The sequence below is a fragment of the Manis javanica genome, chromosome 12, assembly GCF_040802235.1.
Source record: "Manis javanica isolate MJ-LG chromosome 12, MJ_LKY, whole genome shotgun sequence".
NCBI classification, from domain to species: domain Eukaryota; kingdom Metazoa; phylum Chordata; class Mammalia; order Pholidota; family Manidae; genus Manis; species Manis javanica.
In genome coordinates this window covers 100,931,990-100,952,726 of record NC_133167.1, presented here as the reverse complement: position 1 = coordinate 100,952,726, position 20,737 = coordinate 100,931,990, and the positions used below count along the sequence as shown (strand labels likewise).

Here is a 20,737-nt window from a genome sequence, read left to right as displayed (position 1 = left end):
CTAACCAGACCCCAGGATGTGGCCCCAGGCAAAGATTTATGTGTCTATGAAAAAACACTGTATTGTGATTGTGGAAAATGTTGCCCCCTTTGAAAATGCTATAAAACCTTCTGGCTTTGTGTGCTCAGGGTCCTTGTTGAGACCCACTGTGTTGGGCTGATGCTTGGACCCCAGCTAGCTGGTTCCTGAATAAATTCCTCTTGCTTGTTGCATCAAGAGATGCCTTTCGTGAGTGAATTGGGGCGGCGTCCTCCTCTGGGAAAATCCAACAGGTTCTGCTGTACCCATGGACACTGCCATTCTCTATTACCCTTGTCTCTTCATGGCTTGTTCCTCATCTGACTGTGAGCTAGCTAGCATACTCATGTTCGCACCCCCATTGCCTGGCAAGCAGTGCCCAGCACACAGAAGACCCACAAAGGATACTGGCTTATGAATTCATCCATTCCATTTTTCAGTTGGGTAAATGGAGATGTCCAAGATCACAGAGCTCCTAATCCTGAAATTTTCCTATTTGAATGAAGCAAGCTATCTCCTGAGAGAACTCTTTCACATTTCGATAATATCCAGAAGCTTCTAGCTTTAGGCAAGAGCAGTTCTCTTCCCATTAAGGTTTAGGGTGGCAGTTTTCAAACTTTTCATCTAAGAACCCCATTACACTCTTAAAATTTGTGAGGACCCAAAGAGCCTTGATTTATGTGATATTATACACACACACACACACACACACACACATTACTTACATGTAATGATTTACTGAGAAGTCCAGAATGCAAACATTCATTTTAGTTACCAGTATTTATCAATATTAAAACTGATAAATTTTTAAAAACACAGGAATACACAAGCACACTTTCCTCAGCCATCAGAGCAATGATGTCATCACACATGTAAGCCTCTGAAAATTCCCCTCTACACTTGTCAGTATGAGGGTGAACAAGGCAGAGAATATCTAAGTATGAGTATGAAAATAGTTTTGACCCCACAGGCCTATAAAAGGGTCTCAAGGAATCCCAAAGGTCCTCAGACCACATTTTAAAACCCCTAATGTACCTAAGCCATAGATACTGTTGCTTAAAGGAGCTCAATAAATAACACCTCTGCTTTTATCACCTAAGTCTGGAACTCACTGAGAGATAAAGGAGGACTACACGGATTAGTTTTATTATTGATAGAACTCAGCTAATGTGGCTCATTTGCATGGTAACAATGATCTTTCTAATATTGTACCCGATTTATACCTAACCACAGACAGTGCTAAACATGGCAGCTCTCCCCCGATCAGGGCAGATTCCTATGAGACTTCCGGCATGGAGGAGCAATCTAAAATACATACCCCTGGCAGGCAGTGGCTCTTCCACAACTCAAATCTGAAAAGTCACTCTTCTATTTCTGGGGATGAGAAAATAAGGAGGTTGAGAATGTTGCTGTGACACCCCCTCAACAAGGCAAGGAACGTCAGGAATGAAGAATGAGTAAACCCTTACCACTGAGCATCAACTCTTCGTATTGCCAACAAGTGTCGTATTTAACAGAGTGCAATTTTACAAAATTTCCCTCTTACTTAAAAAACAACAACAACTGCCTAATCTGTGAACTTCTTTATAACATTTAGTGAGTGAAACACTGAGTTGAGGTGTGACTTACAGTCACAGAAATGGACACCACATTTTAATACAATAATATTTGCATATGTTAATACCTCCACTGGGGAGACTGCTCAACTTTTCTTCTCCCAGATAATTTTTACCTTCACCTTAAGCGCTTTCCTAATATTTTATATCATTTTTTGAAAATCTTGGATACTTGTGATCTATGTTAGAAATAATGTGCCTTTTAAAAATAACTCTAAGTGCAGAATGTTTACTCATTCGTACCCTTGTCACTCAACAAAGACAGATTCTGGAAGGTGGATGGGAAGGGCGATGAATGGTGGTCTGTGCCTTAGAAACCTACCAGAATTGGGTAGTACTTTGCCCAAAGGTCAGAACTAGCCTGTTTTCCATAGTTGGGAGGACAATCTCCCAGGTCTTCTGTTCCTCAAATACTACATATAAGATCAGGCAGCATTATACATGAACAATATCCCTCAAGAATATAGTGATGTAAAGATATAAATGAAAGTCTTTGATGAGTATTGTCCAATCTTCCTTGACAAATATGTTTACGTTTGTTGAATGGAAACTCTTGGCCTATGGAAGTGCCTGAACGATTCCTGTCCAAGACGTCAAAGTTCCTACATTTATTGTTTCAGGTAGCAAGGCTTATGTCATTTCCATCCCAATAAAAGCCATAAATGCCTCTTAAAGGGAAGAGATGCCAATGACATTAGAATTATGGAATAGTTCAGATGTCAATGCCAGAGAAAAAAGGAGAGATGGGAAAAGAGTGTGTTACCGTTAAACAAAGTACAAAAAAGTAAATTTTCCCATATACTTCAGAAAAATACAAGTCTTTTGGTGACCAGAGAGGATTAAGACATTTTCATCAAAAGTCAATAGCCCAAACATTTTTAAAGATTCCTCTGAAAAACAACTTAGGATAAATGACTTGTTTTACTTTTATAAAAATAATGTCCCAATGAATTTTAAATGGGGCAATGAGAAGAAAACATAAGATTAAAACTCTTTAAAATAATGGTTTGTGAGTAAACCATTTCAGTTTGGGAAAAAACTGTGATTACTACAGTATTAAACAAGAAATTTAACTTGGCTTCATTTTACTTTGTTTTTCTATGCCAAATAAATAAGAGTTTTTTCCTTTTCCTTTTCCTTTTGTGAGAGGGTAATCTTTATGAAATGAAGAAATGCTAAAGGTTACATTCACTCTTTCCTGTCTTCTACTACTGGGAGTTTTATCGACTGTGATTCACTCAGTTATTTTCTCCTGCCCAATCCCCAATATCCTGGTGCATTTGCTTGGGTTTCAAGCTACTGCTGAAGTTTTAGATTTCTCTCAGTATTCAGACCTACTGGAAGTAGAAGCTTCTCAGCAGAAATATTAATAAAGTAAAACCCCATTTATTATGTTTATAATTTTCTACTCAAATACAAATTTCAAAGTTAAGTCTCTTCACCCAATGTGCTGAGAAACCCTAGAGACACAGGCACGCCTCAGGTTGCCAAAAAAAATAAGAAAGACCTGACAAACTACAGGCTAAGCATTAGGCAGACACATAGAATCAATGTGCTTTTTCTCATGCAAAGAAAAAAATCAGATGCAAACTTTACATTTAAAACTGCATTGTTCCCCTTTAATCTGGCCACCATCCGAGTGGTGATCTGGATGTTAGAGAAGAGATGAATGGGAGACACAGGCCAGGATTGAAGCTTGGGGATGAATGTGGAAATGTAGAATGGATGTTTCTTTATTCTGGCTTTGAGTTGACTGTTGTTTCTGTCTGTTTTTTAGAACTGATCGGAGAGGACAGGGAAGTCAGTGTGGGCGGCTCTAAGGAGCCTCCCTCTCTACAGCTGCGGTTCAGAGGATTACGGCGCTTCATCCACAAGGCAACATTGCACAAGTAGCCTTTGAACAAAAGTCATGGATACTATTAATGATATGGTAATCCTTAATCGAGCTACCTCCCAGTAGTGATTATACTGACATGGGAAGAATATCTAAGTCATGGAGGCAGCCCCCAACAACACTGTGTCATTGTTCACCCCAGGCTTGACTAGGACTAACTTTTACCAGCATCTCTAATGGCACCTTTCCCTCCGGAGCCTCCCCCAACCCTGGCCCTGGCGCCCACTCCCACCCCAACGCGGTAAAAAAGTGGCAAAGAAAACCCTGATCCAAATCTTTTTTTTTTTTTTTTAGTTTTTCTTTTTTTTTGCAAGTTCCCACACACATTTAGTGTTGTCTCAAAATTCATGCTGTCAACTGTCTCTAGGAACCATTTCCATCTGAGAACAAGACCACACAAAGGTTAGTTCGGTAGGTCTCAGTGAAGATGTTTTAATTGTCTGACAATAGATTCCTCTATCATTTGACTTGCAAATACTGCTCTCTTGCTCTCAGATAACATGTTCAGAATCAGAGAATTTGTCAATAAGTTTTCAAAATCTCCTTAATTATTGATACTGAGATATCAGAGGTTTCCCCACTTGATATGATTCAAATATTCTTTCTGACTCTAGCACAGAAAATCTTAAGGCTCACTATGGGACTCCCCTGAGCGTCAAACCTAATTTACTCATAGACAATTCCCCTTAATATAAGGAAACTGACTCTTATAAAGACAAAATATGTTTATGGTTTTTATCTAATTACATATGTGGGATAAACATGTCTTCATCTACACTTCATAAGCCTTGTGGTAAATGGATTAATGATGATAAAGAAACAATGCACCACCTTGACCTAATTATTTCTTTTCCATAGATTACTAATGTTTGAAAGTAATGCCATTTCTCTGCCATTCAAAACAAATCTCAACAAAACCAACAGTTACTATAATTTTATGGACATTCTCCCATATTCATGAGACCACATAAGCTTTTTAAACCACTTAATAAGCCATGCTCAACACACAATGAAGTTGTGATACGAAAAAATGATTTTTCTACCAATGACCTTTGGAGAATATCATTGTTCTAAATCAATTTTTCTTTAATCTTTGCAGAAAAAATTATTTTTGAATTACATGTAACTTCAGTAGAACTCCCATTTTTTAATGAAATGAGATACATGCATCTAACCAATTTGGGGCTATAAAGGACAAACAACAAATACATATGTATATAATAATCAACTGATTATTTCTGAGGCTGGATTTGGAGAAATATGATGAGGGCACCTCCATCTCTTCTTCTGACTTTATATACAGTTCTATAATATTTGAATATTTACAGTAAGAACCGCTTTTCTAATTAAAAAATATAAGAACAGTAAGTGGCCCAAAACATGGATTTCTTGGCATGTCTGAACCTCTTATCCTTTCTAAGCAGTCACAGTTCAGGAACTTGTTCACATGACGGGGCTGTCGTGGCGACCTCACAGTCACAGCAAACTCCAGTGTGAAAGTTTTGGGATTTTGGTTTGTGTCACAACTGGCTACCCATATTAACACATCCTGACAAATAGAAGCACAAAAGCTTTGAGCTCATCTCATTTACCTATTTCTCTCTTCCATCCCTGAGGGGACTCATAGCTGAACACTACCACATCTACAACTTAGGTATAATGTTCATTATCTGGAAATCATGATGAGAAAAGTATTGGCCAAGAGTACCAGCCTTGCATCTTAACCTAAGTCTTTAAAATCTATAAAACAGAGGCAACAATACCTGCCCTTGCCGTGTCATGGACTTATATGAAATTATCGTTACAGAAATAAAATTATAAAGCCAGAAATGACAGTGAACCTCCACACCCTGGAAATATTTTGAGTATCTGGAGTTCAAAGTTGCATATCAATTTGCTTAAAGAAAGTAAGGAAATACTTCAAATACATACCTAATTGAGATTAGCTATTTGTATTATTCCTGTTTTACCAGATAATTGTCTAGTCTTCCATAAATATTGGGTAAATGTTTCATAATTACTTCTGCTCAATTTGGTATTTAAATTCAACATAGGAGGAAACTCCGCTTTTTCTATCACATTTTACAGATAGAGAAACTAAGGCACAGAGACTCCAAGAACAGAAATACCTGGGGTCAGACATTGACTAAAATAATCTCATCCTTCCATTATGCTGCTTACTCTGTTAGAAGATCTGCTGTCTAATTCAGCACCGTCTAACAGGAAGTGAAAGCCATGGAAGTAATCAAAATTTTTCTTATAGTATATTAAAAAAACATTTTTAAAGGTAAAATTAATTTTGTAACCAATATATCCAAAATATTATCATTCAACATTTAATCAATACAAAAATCATTAATGACCTATTTTAACATACTTTTTTTAATATTAAGTCTTAGAAATCTGATATTTTACACTTACATAACATTTCAATTTGGGCCTAAAAATATAAGAAGTGGCAGGAAAACATGATTTCCCTAGAAATTTTGAATCTTTTATTTCATGGGCTCAATAGCCACATGTAACCTTTCTGTCCAATGAAGATATAATTGCTCCTACTTACTGACAATGGGTGACTTACTTTCTGTGCCCCATGCTTCTTACATGTAAAATATTTAATAGGTTTGTTGTAGGAACAAAATGAGTTAATATTTAGTGCCAGACAAGTAGTGGGCATTAAATGTTGTCAGAGAACTCACAGGCACTAACTCTTATTTGTACCCTCCCCTCCAATGAAATTTGTAAGAGATCAAATATATTAAGTCCGTAACAGCATTTGTTATGTGCTGAATTTGTACCCCCAAAAAATACGTTAAATTTCTTATCCCCCAGCACCTCAGAATGGGCCTTTGGAAATAAATAGGGTAGTCGGAGATATAATTAGTTAAGATGAGGTTATACTGGAATAGGGCTGGCCCTTAGTCCAATATGACTAGTGTCCTTATAAGAAGAAAATTTGGACATTAACAGACATAGGAGAATGTCGTGTGACAGGGCGGACGTCATGTGACAAGGAGGCAGAGGCTGGCGATGCGGCTGCAGGCCGAGGAATGCCACGGGCTGGCAGTCCCCAGCACAGCTCAGGAGAGGCAAGGTGTGGCCCTGCTGACACCCTGGGCTCAGACTTCTGGGCTTCAGAACTGTGAGAGAATAAATTTCGGTTGTTTTAAGTCACCTAGTTTGTGGTACTTTGTTAGGGCAGCTCCAGGAAATTAATACGGGGTTCTTCACCCCAAAGGATGCACACTGTCTTACGGACCACCAAGCGGTAAATACAATTATCCTTTCTGGCAGATGAGGTGGACAGTTAGCAATCAATCAGTGAATTTAAGCAGAATTTAGAAAAACAGTCTTTACCATTAAATGAAAAAAGGCATGTAAAGCTCTTAGCATGATGTAGGGCACATTAAAAGCAAGCGCTAAATGGAACTACTCTTGTTGTATAATTCAGAGATGCAATGTGGAAGAGTGGGAAGCCTGTGGACTTTCAAATCAGATGGACTGGGGTTCAACTGGCAGTGTCCTCTCACTGGTTTATGTAATCTGAGCAAACCGCTTAATCCTTCTATACACCCATGTTCTCACATGCAAAGTGGGAATCATAATGAGATAAGGGATGTCAAATATCAGACAAATAGGAGCATTTGTCAATATTAACAATGAAGTTACAGTCTGGTACTTGGTATCTTAAATCAAGAATATAAAGAATTAAGAGAGCCGTTTCCCTCCATTAACACTTATCCACCTAAAATTCAAGGGCCCAGGCGAGGCTCACATCCCCTCTGTGTCGGGTACACTCTCTCTCGCCACCTTGCACCATTCCTTTGGCACCAGTGCTTCAGCCTCGGTGCCCCAGCTGCCCTCTGGGTGTTCAGGACTTTCCCCACGCAGCACCCTGCTCCGTATCTTAAGATCTTTCTCTTTCCCTTCACTTCATTCTCTCATGTACCTGATCTTGACTTTCTAAGGTAAAAACTACTTAGCAGATTAATTTATCTAAAGTAGCATTCCTAAATTATGTTCTGTAGAACACTAGCCTCTAAGATGTTACATGAAAGGAGGTCAAATAAATTTGGGAAATGCTATAGACTAAATCCCACTGTAGTGGGTACCCACCTTTAGATAAGGCCTCTTAGTGTATCTCCTCAATCCTCAATCCTCCTGGGTCCCTTTTATGTGGAGAGCTTCCTGCAAGCACCTGGGACTTAGCCGGAGGACATTCTCCGACTGGGATCGTGCTCTGCCAGCCTCTGTGCAAAGCCAGGGTATTTATGCTGCCACAAGAAGCCCTCAATCAATGGCAGGTAGGAGCTGACGGATACATCTACTCCAGCTTCCTTGTCCTCAAGTGGCACAACTCAGAGGCCTTCAGCAGGAGGGAGCCCCAGATGCCCCCACACCAATAATTTGCTCATTAATGCATCCTATATTGGCTTTCTTCCTTTCCCCGTCTCACTTCCTTGATACCTTACCAGTATTTCCTGGGTTCATCTTTGAAACAAACTCCTTGTCTTAGGATCTGTTTCTTCTTTCTCAGAGACTCATGACACACACTAGCACTACTGAAGGTTATGTGAGGTCTCTCAGGAAAGGAAACCATTTAACCTTATATAATAAAACTTTATTTAGTAACTTTCCCAAACTTATTTGGCTATTGGAATCTTTTTAAGGGTGAGAGCTTTGACCAGCCTAGGAAATTAGTGTTCCTCTTTGGGATTCGCTTTGGGAAATGCTAAACTAAGCATTAATGATGGACAAATTAGAGTATTACCCTCTCAGAGATATTAGCATCTGAACAGCTGCTTCTGTGGGTCAGTACCTTCTGACTCAAAGAACTGGGCCCATTTTACAGTGAGTTTCAGGCTCTCTGGTAGGTGTGATAGAAAATAATTTTGGAGGGTTTCATCACGCCCTTCGAATCAAATCAGGGTGACAATTGTGTACCCTTCTATCAAGAACAGGAAATGATGGGTGTGTTTCATGGTTACAGAGTGGTCATGAGATTTTGGGAACAATGCAGAAGATGTATGGGATGAAGATGTTATTTCCTGAAATCGCTCTGGAGAGAACAAGTATCTTTAGGAAGAAAGAGCCCACCTTTCAGTGATCTCAGCCAAGAACATCAGATACCTGGGGTTGTAATAACCCTTAAGGTATTTGAGGAATAAAATGGTCAATAATGATCAGAATTTTAAATACTTAAGCCTTGAACTACTCTATAATATCCGAAGAAAGATTTTAGAAAAGAGCAAAAATTCGGGTTCCAGGATAGAGAAATATGGATTGGGAATATGTCAGAAAGCATTCTTGCTCTGACTTTACCATGACCACTGGCAGTAGCCACGTACTCTGCTGTCCAGGCTGCACCCACTGGAAGGCAGATGAGAAATTTCTTTCATGGAGAGTATGAGGGACGTAAGTAAGGGAGTAAAGGTGGGCGTACAGGGGAGCGTGTTTAGTGCAATTTGGCAAAGGTTATCTCCGGAGCCTGACATTCTTCTTACAGCAATTCTCTTCCCAACTCTGTAAACACAGTTCATACTCCTTTCCTTTGTCGTTCAATCACACTATGCCTTCTCATGTCCATTTCTCAGATCTTGAGATGAAAAATATTTTTAAATGAACTGCCATGGATCAACATTAAAAGATTCTACTTTTTTGTTAACATTGCTATTTTGAAAAATTTTGTCATGAAATATTAATAAATGAGATACAAATCAATAAAGAAAAGTTTTAAATAAGCCTAATTCTTTTAGGAGTCCATTCTCTGTATTAAAAACAAGAACAGAAAACTACTAAGGAATGAGAAAATGTAAAAAAAAAAAAAAAGGAGTACCGAGAATCAAACACGGCCATGAACTGGAGGTATCTGACATTTCCATCTTCATCAAGGGGGATTCTGTCAAGTAGTAACTCAGACTCTTCACCAGTAATCTCCACACCAAACCTGAAACAAATAGCAGTTAGCATCAGTCACCCCCAAGTTCACATCTAGGTCACCCGTACCCACAATACCCTGAGCATATGGCTGCCATTAACGCTTTGTTACCGCTGCAGTCCTCAAGATCAAGAGCACCACGTGAATATCAGAGGTTAATCAGGGTTTTGATTGCTTCAGCTTTTCTCAAAGAAAGAGATTCTACCACTGAATCCCCACACTGGTGGTGCACCGAAACAGAAACACCGGAGTGTTGAATTGTGTGTGATTGTCTTCTATAAAAAGTTATTCATTACACTAAAACACTGGTATTGCTTAAACAAGTTAACTCTGAAAGGCCTTTCAATTGGACTGCTTAGCATGAAAGAAAAGGTAGAGAAAAAAAGTGGCCTCTCAAAAACGGCTTCCTAATGCTCTTGCAAAGCTTTCATAATGGCTTTAAAGACATTTTGCATACAATTATTTAAAAAGTGGCAGTGTTTATTCATCAGCAAGAAAGTGTTTTCATCTCTCAAGAACAATTAAAACATAATCCTTGAATTACTGGCATAATAAGAATGACTTAAGCAATAAAAATGAACAAGGCATTCATTCATCATTTTGCAAAGCTGAGAAGACCCAGCGGACTTTTGGAGGACAAGGGAATACATTTTCTTTCGGCAATGCATTGAAAGATTACTACGAAAAAGTTATTTCCCCATTTTATCACTTCCTTGATAACTCTGAAGCAGAACATATAAACCATTAAGGATAACACAACAAAAAAAAGGGCTTTTTCATAGGCTGCAAACAATTATGTTATCACATATTTGTATTTCAGGACTTTGCAATTGGATATCCTTTTTTCATCTTGCATAAAATTAGAAAAAAAGATTAGAATTATTTAATGAGACAAATAACATTTTTTTATCTTATTCTCTGTCACTCTCTTTTCTTTTTAATTTCTTAGCAATGAAGTTACCAGTACGAATGAATAAATCTGTGGCATCTTGTCTGAGAAACTGAAATTAATTCTTAGGTTTTCTTTGGACTTATACTCTTAAACAGTACTTAAAAAAAGAAAATAAACAGGTTTTTCATAGGCATCCTGGAAAATATACCAGACTAAAACTCAAGACAACTGACTCCAGTCTATTTCCACCATTACATAGCTCTGTAATCAAGGCAAAAATCACTGAACTTTCATATTTCTGTGTTCTCAGCTTTCAGATGGTGTATACATTCTCTCTTAGTCGTCACAAAATTGTGAGACAATGAAAATAAAAATGCCTTGAAAATCAGGAAATAGCATATAAATACTGTGCATGGTGTATTACTATTGATGATAGAGAAAACAGGCTTTAAAAAATCCTCAAAAAATACTATAAAAGTTGCATAAGCCTAACAGTGACACAAAAAGTCCTTTTTCTCAAGACGCCTTCTTTCTGAGTGGCAGTACGATACAGTGGAGAGAGTACGGGCTTCAGATTAACAGGCCCAACTCTGCCACCTAGGAGTTGTATGTGGCCCCTGGCAATTTACAGAATTCCCTGAGCCTCAGTTTCTGTTATCTAAAAAGAGAAGTTACTTTGAATACTACTGGATAAGTTAATACACATAATATGCACATACTGTTTTTGATGGGAAATGTATTTTCTTAACAGTTTCAGTATCTTCCTTTTATTGATGGATAAAATGAGGCTTTCCCTAACCTCTTGACTTCAAGCCCACCTTGGTGACTGTAACGGAGTGCAGAGAGCATCAAGAGTCAGGAAAAAGAACTAATGACACTTAACCTGACTGCCTAGAGCGAGAGCCACCCAGTCTTTTCTTGTGTAAATTACCCGAGGCTTCTGAGAAATGCGCCTACCCTAAGTTAGATAACTAGAAGTGGGCAACAACCTGGGAACGCCTGGGGATGTAACCCGTGATAAATCACATAGACATGCTTGGGTAAGCAAAAGATAACAATTGAATCAGGCAGGCAACTGGCGCGTTCCCTAAAAAGGTTACAATGTTTCCCATTGGTTACAATATAGAGTGTGTTTTAAACCTATTAGTTGTAGAACTGCGCGGGCTTTGGTGTAACGGCTGTGAAGATCCTATATAATCAGTACCCAAAGTTGCTTCGGGGTCGGCAGCTCAGACTCGGCCTGCATGTCAGCGGAGGTGCTGTTGACCCCAGCTTGCTGGCTGAATAAAGACTTTGCTTGGATTTTTATCTCCGTGTCCGTGTGTCTTGTTCTCTGGGAAACCCCGGAGTCCTAGACCCTAACAGTGACCTGGTCACTATCATATCACTCGACTTCTATTATTATTTTCTTTATTACTGTCTGAAATTACCTCATTGGTTTATTGATTACTTGGTTACTGTCTGTCTTTTGTCTCCACTTCCCAGGTAAGCCCTGTGCAAACAGGCACCCTGCTCACCTGGCCTCCCTCGGTCACCACTGTATCCCTACAACTGTAACGGTGGCAGGAAGGCACTCAATAAGTATTTAATAAATGAACAAATGAGTAACTCATGTCTTCTATAAGGCAATATGTACTTAGAAAATGAAGAACTTCTAAAAGCTACCATTCTATTATCTATTCTAATAGAAGGTATCTGGATGACCCACAACAGTGAAAAATCAAAGTTAGACACATTTGGTTTGGAATACATTTTATACTTCTAATTAAGTATTCATATCTCACATTCACAAATTTAACCAGACTTCTAAGAAAATAATAAAACCACACTTATTCATTCTTCTAGTTATTTAAGAAATATTTACACACCTAATATGTTAGGCATTATATTAAATTATTGGAATACACTGATAAGACATATCTTACTATATAGTACGGCAGACAGACAGTAAACAAATCACAGTCAAATGTGATGACTGTTATGATAAAAGAAATACAGGATATTAGGGGAGTTTTTAACAAGATGTAACTCTGATTAAAGGTGAGGAAAGGCTCTTTAAGGAATGGATGAGCTGAGTTAGCTAGGTAGGCAATAAGAGAGAAAGAGCATTCTAGGAAGACAACAGGCACATTCTGGAAACGAAGGGATTTCAATCTTACTAAAGCCTAGAGTGCAAGTGAGAGAAGGATGCGAGACCAGGTCTGACCAAAAAAATGAATGCCAGGCTGTACAGACATTATGGTAGCTCCCCCTTAACCACGGGAGATCCACTCCAAGAACCCCCAGTGAATTCCTGGGGTTTTTTCCCCTATGACAAAGTTTAGGTTGTAAATTAGTCACAGTAAGAGATAAACAATAATGAAAAATAAAATAGAACAATATAACTGCAATATACTGTAATAAAAGTTATGTGAATGTGATCTCTCTTTGCTCTCAAAATATCTCACTGTACGGTACTCACTCGCCCTCTGATGATGTGGATGATAAAATGCTCACATGACAAGAGGAAGTGAGGTGAACGATGCCGGTGCTGTGATGTAGCATTAGGTGACCTTCTGTCAGAAGGATCATGTGCTTCCAGACTGTGGCTGATGGCACGGAAAGTAAAACTGCAGATAAGAAGGGACCACTGTACAAGCAGCCACTTAAAGAAGTATGTTCTTTAATAAAAAGAAAGGAAATCCTGCCATTTGCAACAACATGGGTGGATCTAGAGGGTATTATGCTCAGTGAAATAAGCCAGGTGGAGAAAGACAAGTACCAAATGATTTCACTCATTTGTGGAATATAAAAACAAAGCAAAACAGAAGGAATAAAATGGCAGTAGATTCAGACACCAAGAAGGTCCTAGTAGTTACCAAAGCAGAGGGATGGGGGAAGGAAGGAAGGGAAAAGGAGATTAAGGGGCACAATCATTCTCAATCACAGTATAGGTAGGTCACAAGGACAGTAGTAAAGCGCAGAGATTACAATTAATGACTCTAACATCTTGCTACGTTGATAGACAGTGACCGCAACGGACAGAGTGAGGACTTGATAATATGGGTGAACATGGAACCACTGTCTTGTGTATTTGAAACCATGATTGCATATCAATGATACTTTAAAAAAAAAGAAATGAAAGCCCTCCCCTACCATCCCCCAAAAGAAGTATGGGCTTTATTGGAAAGGTGTAAGAAGCCATTTGTGATGCTTTTTTTGATGTGTCAACTTGGCTAGGCTAATAGTCCCCAGTTAGTCAACCACTAATCTAGGCATTCCTATGAAGGTATTTTGTAAATGTGATTAACGTTCATAATCAATTGACTAAGTAAAGAAGATTATCCTAGATAATCTGGTTGGGTTTGACTTAATCAGTTGAAAGGCCTTAAAAGCAAAAATCAAAGCTTCTCTGAAGAAGAAATTCTGCCCATGGACAACAACTTCAGCCCATGCCTGATAATTCCAGCCTGCCCTTGCTGACAGCCTGCCCTGTGGAGTTTAACTTCACCGGGCCAGCCTCAGCCAGTGTAAACCAATTCCTTGCCCTGAATCTTTTAGTAATATCTCCTCCTAGTTCTGATTCTCTGGATGAACCCCACCTAATATACCATTAAAGGATTTAAAGCATGTCATGACAATCAAATTTGTATATTTAAAAGCACTCTTTCTGAACTGAGAGGGAACAATACTTGAGTCAAATAACACTTCAGAAGGAGGCCGTTGAAACAACCCAGGTTAGAGAGGATAGTGGCTGGATCAACATGGTAAAAGTATGGATAAGCAAAACAATGGATTTGGGGTATTTTGGAGGTAAAAGATACAAGACTTGATTTGTCAGTTGGATGTACAAAGTGAGGGAGAAGTCAAGGATAATTCCTAGGTTTCTGGCTTGGCTGACTGGGTATCTGGGGGTGTCACCAAAAGAACACTGTAGAGGAACAGGTTGTGATGTGCTCATGAAGATCATGAGTTCAGGTTTAGGATGTTGAGTTTGGACTGTGGGACATCCAAGAGGAGGTGCCTAAAAAGTAGTCAGAGATTCAAGCCTAGCTCAGGGGGGCCCTTAGGCTCTAGATATAGATTTGGGAGCCATTGCTTTACAAAGGTGACCTGAGGAGACAAGACTGTAAAGGAAATCATGTAATATGAGTTGACAAGAGGGCGTAGAACACAGGCCCTATTTAAAGAATGAACAGAGGAAGAGATGCTGGCAAGAGAATCTAAGAAGTAGTGAAAAGAATGGCAGGAAGGAAGCGCAGAAAAATGGTAATAGAGGCTAAGAGCACAGGGCCTTTCAGAAGGAGGTAGTGGTCAGTCATTTCAAAAGCAGTGAAAAGGTCAAGCAAACTATGAATTTTTATTGACTTTAGGCATATGGAGACACTGGTGAGAGCGGTTCTCACAGAGTGCCGGGGTCCAAAATCATATTGTAGTGGGCTGAGCAGTGAGTGGAACTTGAGAGAACTGGCAGAGAATGGTTATCTCTTTCAAAAAGTTTAGATACGAAGGGAAGAAGAGAAGACAAACCAGGAGAGGCAGAGTCAAGCGAGGTGGGTTTTTGAAGAGGAAATAGAAGCACGGTCAATGCTAACGGGGCAGTATCAAGGCAGAAGTCATGAAAAGAGAAAGGAGGCAAAACCATTGATGGATCACGTGTAAGGAAGCTCAAGAAGACAGATGGGAACGCGAGAAAATGAGGAAACAATGGGTTAATAGGCTTAAATACCAGGAGTGTCCCCTTTCCTAGTTTTACTGTGCAGTGGGATGCAAGGTTATTTACTGAGAGTGGGGCAGCGGCGGAAGGGAAAGGGGAGGGCATGTATTTTAAAGAAATCAGAAAAGACCTGATATAACCCCAGTGGAGATGGGATATAGATGTGACTAAGAGAACACAGTAGGAAGTGACAGAAAATGTTGAGAGCCCAGTTGAAGTTGGTGACAATGACTTTATAGTAATATAAATCTACTCAGCAGTATGGTTTTCCCAGCAACCTGAGCGCAGCTGAAGACAAAGTGAACAGTCGGGCTCCGCTAGGTTTGGGAATCTGACAGATAGTTGTGAAAGATGACAAAGCAAGGGAGTTTATAATATCAACAAGAAAATTTCTAACGAGGCAGAGTAGAATCTAAGCTCAGAGAGGGAAGTGGGATCAGGGAACAGTGAACAGGTGTGTATGACAGACTGGGGCTCGGGGGCAGGGAGGGGGTACGAGAAGTCAGTGGACTAGCACAGACAGAAGATACTAGTCAGGAATAAGCTGAAAGTATGATTGCGTAGGTGGGGTTATTTTGGATGGTGACACATTCTCTTGGGAGAGGCAGGTAGGCCTCAGAATAAAAATCAACAAATTCACTGAGTTTTAATATATTCTCAGCATTATGCTAAGTATTTTACACATATTGTCCCATTTAACCCCTACACTATCAATTACGTATCACTATCATCCCCAACACTGCCCTGATAGTAGGTGGCTGAGGTGCCTAAAGCAGGGGGCAGAGAAGGGGTCTGGCGGTGGCGCAGAGGAGAGACACAGAGGAGGAGGATGACGCCCAGCAGCCCCCTGAACGGGCTTCCAGGATGCAGTGCCCCCCGTAGTGAGCCAGATCTGGGTTAGCCTAGACCGTAACATTTAGAAGCAGGTGAGCATGTAGCAGAATTCATTCCTCATGGATCGGGTCTTCTAACCGGCAGAGAGGGGAGATTTTAGAAGGGAGGGGAGTTTGGAGGAGGGAACAGGAAGCCCATACGAATAGCAGGACAAGAGCACACTGACAGGGTGTATAGGTTAGACAGTTAGGGGTTCACCTCATGGGTAGTGTGACAAGGCAAATGCGTTGAGGCCACATGGGTTTAGACTCTGGAAGAAACCTTCAAACATAACCATCCAGCCCGTTTTTAGCTCATCATTCATTCTGTCTCTAAAGGCAATGGATAAGTAGCTTAAATTCCCAGACTAGTAGTACGACCAAATATTTATTGAATGCTTACTACATGCCAGACACATTACTTACTTAATCCTCATACCACTATAGGGTATGTACTATGATAGTCTCTATTGTACAGTGAGACCTAACAGAGCTAGAACCTGCTATAGCTCCAACTTCAGCCCTGCCCACTGACTCTGGAGCCCTAGAATTTACAATTGTGTTATTCTTCCTGCTTGAGCAAGGCTGTCATTTCTCTCCCTACAATTGTCTTTTCTATATTGTACAGTTTCACTAGCATAAAAAGGTCTTCCCACAATCTTTCTAGAGAAATGTAAATGTTAATATATGTGAAAATTATGACAATGTGGATACACCCAAAGCTAACCTTTAACACTCTACTGCACAAATGAATTTTGAAAAAAGGACGGTTCACCTTGGACTCTATCTAAGAGAGCTTATAGTCTTGGGTCCCAGAAGACCTCCTTTACTCAGAAGGTAGTCTTAAGACATATAGCGCTGACAGTATTTTAGCACAGGTCTACTGTGTTTAAAAAAAAATCACCTGTCATAAAATAACTTTTTCCTGTCCTCAGGGTGGAAAGTAGCCTCTGATATTTCTCCCTGAGGACAAAAAATAAGTTACCATCAGGTGTATTATTTTAAATTTCATAACAGACAATATCTTGGTATTTTTAAGCTCCGTACATTTTTCTATATATAACAAGCAAAGTAGCTTTCATACATATAAAATAACCAGAAATCCCATTATAGAAATTTCCCTTCTCTGTTATTTAACAGCTTTAAAATATCAAAGCATTGTATTTGTGTACAGAATGAAAGAAGTAACAAGAAAAATAAAAATCCAGCAGAGAAACAAACCATAGTTGGATTCTATCTTAATATTGACTTAGCAATCAGACTTGGCTTTTAGCGGTTGGCATTTCTAAAGGACGCAAAAGGCTTAAATAGAAAAGATGTGGTATGAAGTCTCACATTTTATGAAAGCCTTTTATTTGTTCCCACAGATAAAAATTACAATGGAAAGGCTTGAAATAAAAGTATTTATATATAAATTACTTTTCAGCTCTTCACTAAGGAGCTTGTAGTTTTTACCAAATGACACTCTTTGGAAACAAAAAAACACAATCTATATTAGATAAATATAGTTCAGAATAGATACTATCTCTGCTATCATAAATCTGAGTTTATTTCATTGTATTTCAGCATTAATTCTTCAACCAAATCCCTAGAAACAGGACCATATATTTTCCTGACCAATCTATGTTTAATTGGATACTTAAAATAATTTTAGTGTGTGAGAAAATCATGTTTAATATTCAAGAAGTATTTAAGAATGATATTTTCTTTAAAGAAGTATTTGGGGCTTGTTTTTAAAATTTTCTTTAATTTCTTACATTCAGCTTTTTTCCAACTAAACTACGTTACCTTTAATGTACAGACAAGGATATACCACGCAGGAAACATATGTTTTTCATCACCTCTGTTCCCTTTGTTATTATCAAAATCTTTATGCCATGATCACTTAGAAAACACCTGGCTACTACTGTAAAATAAATTCTCAGACTCTGGAAAAAACACCTTCAGCCTTTATTTCAAAAATGGAGAAATAATTTAAGCTAATGTTCCAGGAATGTACTTTTCTAACATTATGAGATATTGAAAGCACAATATCAACAACACTGATCAAACCTAGGATGATGGAAAACCCATTAGCCCATGTCATGTATGCCAGACCTCTTGGCCTGTGAGAAATCCACTACCTGTCCTGGGTAATATGTCTTCTCTTGTTCAGCCTGTGAGCCAAGTCAGACAGAAATTACCCTAGGAGCTCGATGGGCTTGGGCTTGAGGAGTCCCGGGTGTGAGGAGGCGGTCAGGTGGGGCTGAGCCTGAGATGTGAGAATTACTAGTGTAATCTTGGTAATTATGAACGACAATTGGTCTAAGGTCGCCTTAAACTTCCAGAGGACCTCCCAGCTGCCTGTTGGCCACATCATCTAGATAGAAGGATGGATGGATGGATGGATGGATGGATGGATGGATGGATGGATGGATGACAGATGGGTAAAGCAAGATGGGATTTTATTTTTTGTTAAGTTTGTTGTTTCAATTTTTTAAAATGTTAACCAAATGAATTTGTTAACCAATTATGTTAACAAATAACTTACGTTAACCAAAATGAACCAAAATGAATACAAGTGAAGGGCTTTTTATTTTTTCTTGGACTCCCTTAGCATGGGTAATAAAGTGGGAAGTTTTGAGCCCTCAGTTCTGGCACTTACTAGATGTAGACTTTAGCAAGTCTCTTAATCGCTAACTGATTGAAATTTCCTTTGTAAAATGAGCACGATGGTCACATTTAATTTACCAACCTATAGGCCTATTTCCAGGATCAAGTTGGTAAACAAACGTATAAAAATACTCTATAAATGCTACAGCAGTCTCATGATGTCCGACATTCATAAAATTAACAATACAATTGGGGAACGTCTGCAATCACTTCAACACCGTAACTGAAATAAAGTGGCGGCCAGTTTCCTCACACTCCCTCTGCATCCCTCTCCTCAGACATCGCAAAACCCACTTCTGCGGAATATGACTTGAGTTACTGAGAAACAAAGCAATTAGACAATGAATAATAGCCCAGATACTATACAGGGGAAGATTTATGCAAAAGAATGAGGAGATGTTTGACCCCGAGCAGCTATTCTGCCTCGACTGTCTAACCTGGAGGTGACTGACTTGGGAAATACTTGTTCCCAGGCGGGTAGGCCTTGCGACCATCAGTTTTTGGAGATGTTGAAGGTCACATGAGATGCTGTGGGAAGAAGCCAGGGAGATTTTCCAAGCATTCATGTGGAAATCGTACCTGGAAGAAGTCTTTTCGCCACACACGAGCCCCCTTCCTGAACTAGGGGGATGACAACTCCAGGGTTTGCGAGGGCCGCCCCGGGGCTGTGAACCACCAGGCCTCTCGGGAGCCTGCGGCTGGAGCGGCCGCAGGGCGTGCTGGGAACGAGTGGGGCGTCTAGGGGGAGGCGTGGTGCATGCTGGGAAAGCACGGGGCAGCCCGGAAGTCGCCAGGATGACCTTGAGAGAGGAAGGAGAGACAGTGGGGCCCTGGGACGTCTGGGGAAGGGAGATGGTCCCGGCGCAGTGTGTGTGTTGTTTCTTGGAAGTGACATTGCCGTAGTGGTGACCGTTTCTGAGTCGTTCTTATAAAACAGGACAGCTTGGAGTGTTTCCAAGCAGCATCCCCTCTGCAAAGCTGTTTCTCCTCTCTTGGGTTTGCCTAGTGCCTCTGCCTGGGCCAGACGGCCCGACGGGGCCTGTTCCCTGGCGCCTCTCCCCACGGTCCCGAGCTTTAACGACCCCCACCTGGACTGACTACCTGGGCCCTAATTTTTTAGATACTGCGGGGAGAAATGTCTCTGAAGTTGTACTTTTCTTCGACCTGAAATGGGTTAATGCAGGCTGTCAAAAGTTTCCCAAATCATATTTTAAATCCCAGTAAATTTTTTCATCTTAAACAAATTCATTTTATGCCTGTATTAGTTTGTGACAGAGCCGCAGCCCTGTGCGAGTGACTTATTGAGGAAATCCTATTCAATTGAGCTCTGACCTGACTGCAGCATGCACAGCGGTGGCACAGGAGCTTCTGAACACAGCAAAGGATTCACACTTTTTCTTCTCTCTCTCTCTCTGGTGACTGTAGCTGAGGCTCGATGATGCACTAGATAGATTCTTGGTCTTATTTCACATTGGAGGGTCTCTTACATGATAAGTGGAAGAATATCCTAACTCCCAAGTGAAATTATCATCGTCACTCTATTATTCATATGTAACCTAACCCAGTTAGTTCCAAATTTAGGGTGTTTAGTTCCAAATCTGTGCAGGCAACTATTGCTGAGACCAGTTTGCTTCCAACTTCTGCTGTTTTCTAAAAATATGATCTAAAATATTCTGTCATGTATTTAATACATTTGTAAAATGTTCTTGCTCCCCCTATCCTCTTAGTGCTTTGTGATTCTCTTGTGGTAAGGACTGTCTTTAAATTAAAAGCAATTAGAGAGGATTTATGAGATTTCCCAAATATCTCAGAGGAGCTGACAGGAGTAAGTCAAGTTAATCAGAAGAAAATATTCAGTCATTAAGAACATATTAATTACATCAATAAGTAGGTTATGCTGCTATTATGGACTATGTTTAATATTCTGTTTTAGGGCAAATACAGTGTAATATAGAAAAATCATAATCATTACCTGTTAAAAACCTATCATTTGTGTCATTTTAAACTAACAAACATTTTTAAGTGGAATTAAAACTTTTTGAGATTTCCATTTCATAGATATATAGGTACAGATACAGATATAGATAGGGTCACACCTCTGATTAAATTAGTTCAATGTTAAGTTTCACCACAAATAATGTTTTCTTTTTCAACTTTAT

At 39.5% G+C, this 20,737-nt stretch overlaps 1 long non-coding RNA gene across 1 annotated transcript; it reads right to left on the bottom strand.

Annotated features, from left to right (window-relative positions):
* Positions 1 to 1,335: 1,335 nt before the first annotated feature.
* On the bottom strand, positions 1,336 to 19,274 carry LOC140845256 (uncharacterized). Its single transcript, XR_012124063.1, has 3 exons — positions 19,158 to 19,274; positions 9,365 to 9,475; positions 1,336 to 1,392 (listed from the first exon to the last, which is right to left on the bottom strand). It is a non-coding gene; the product is annotated as an uncharacterized lncRNA (long non-coding RNA).
* Positions 19,275 to 20,737: the final 1,463 nt, after the last annotated feature.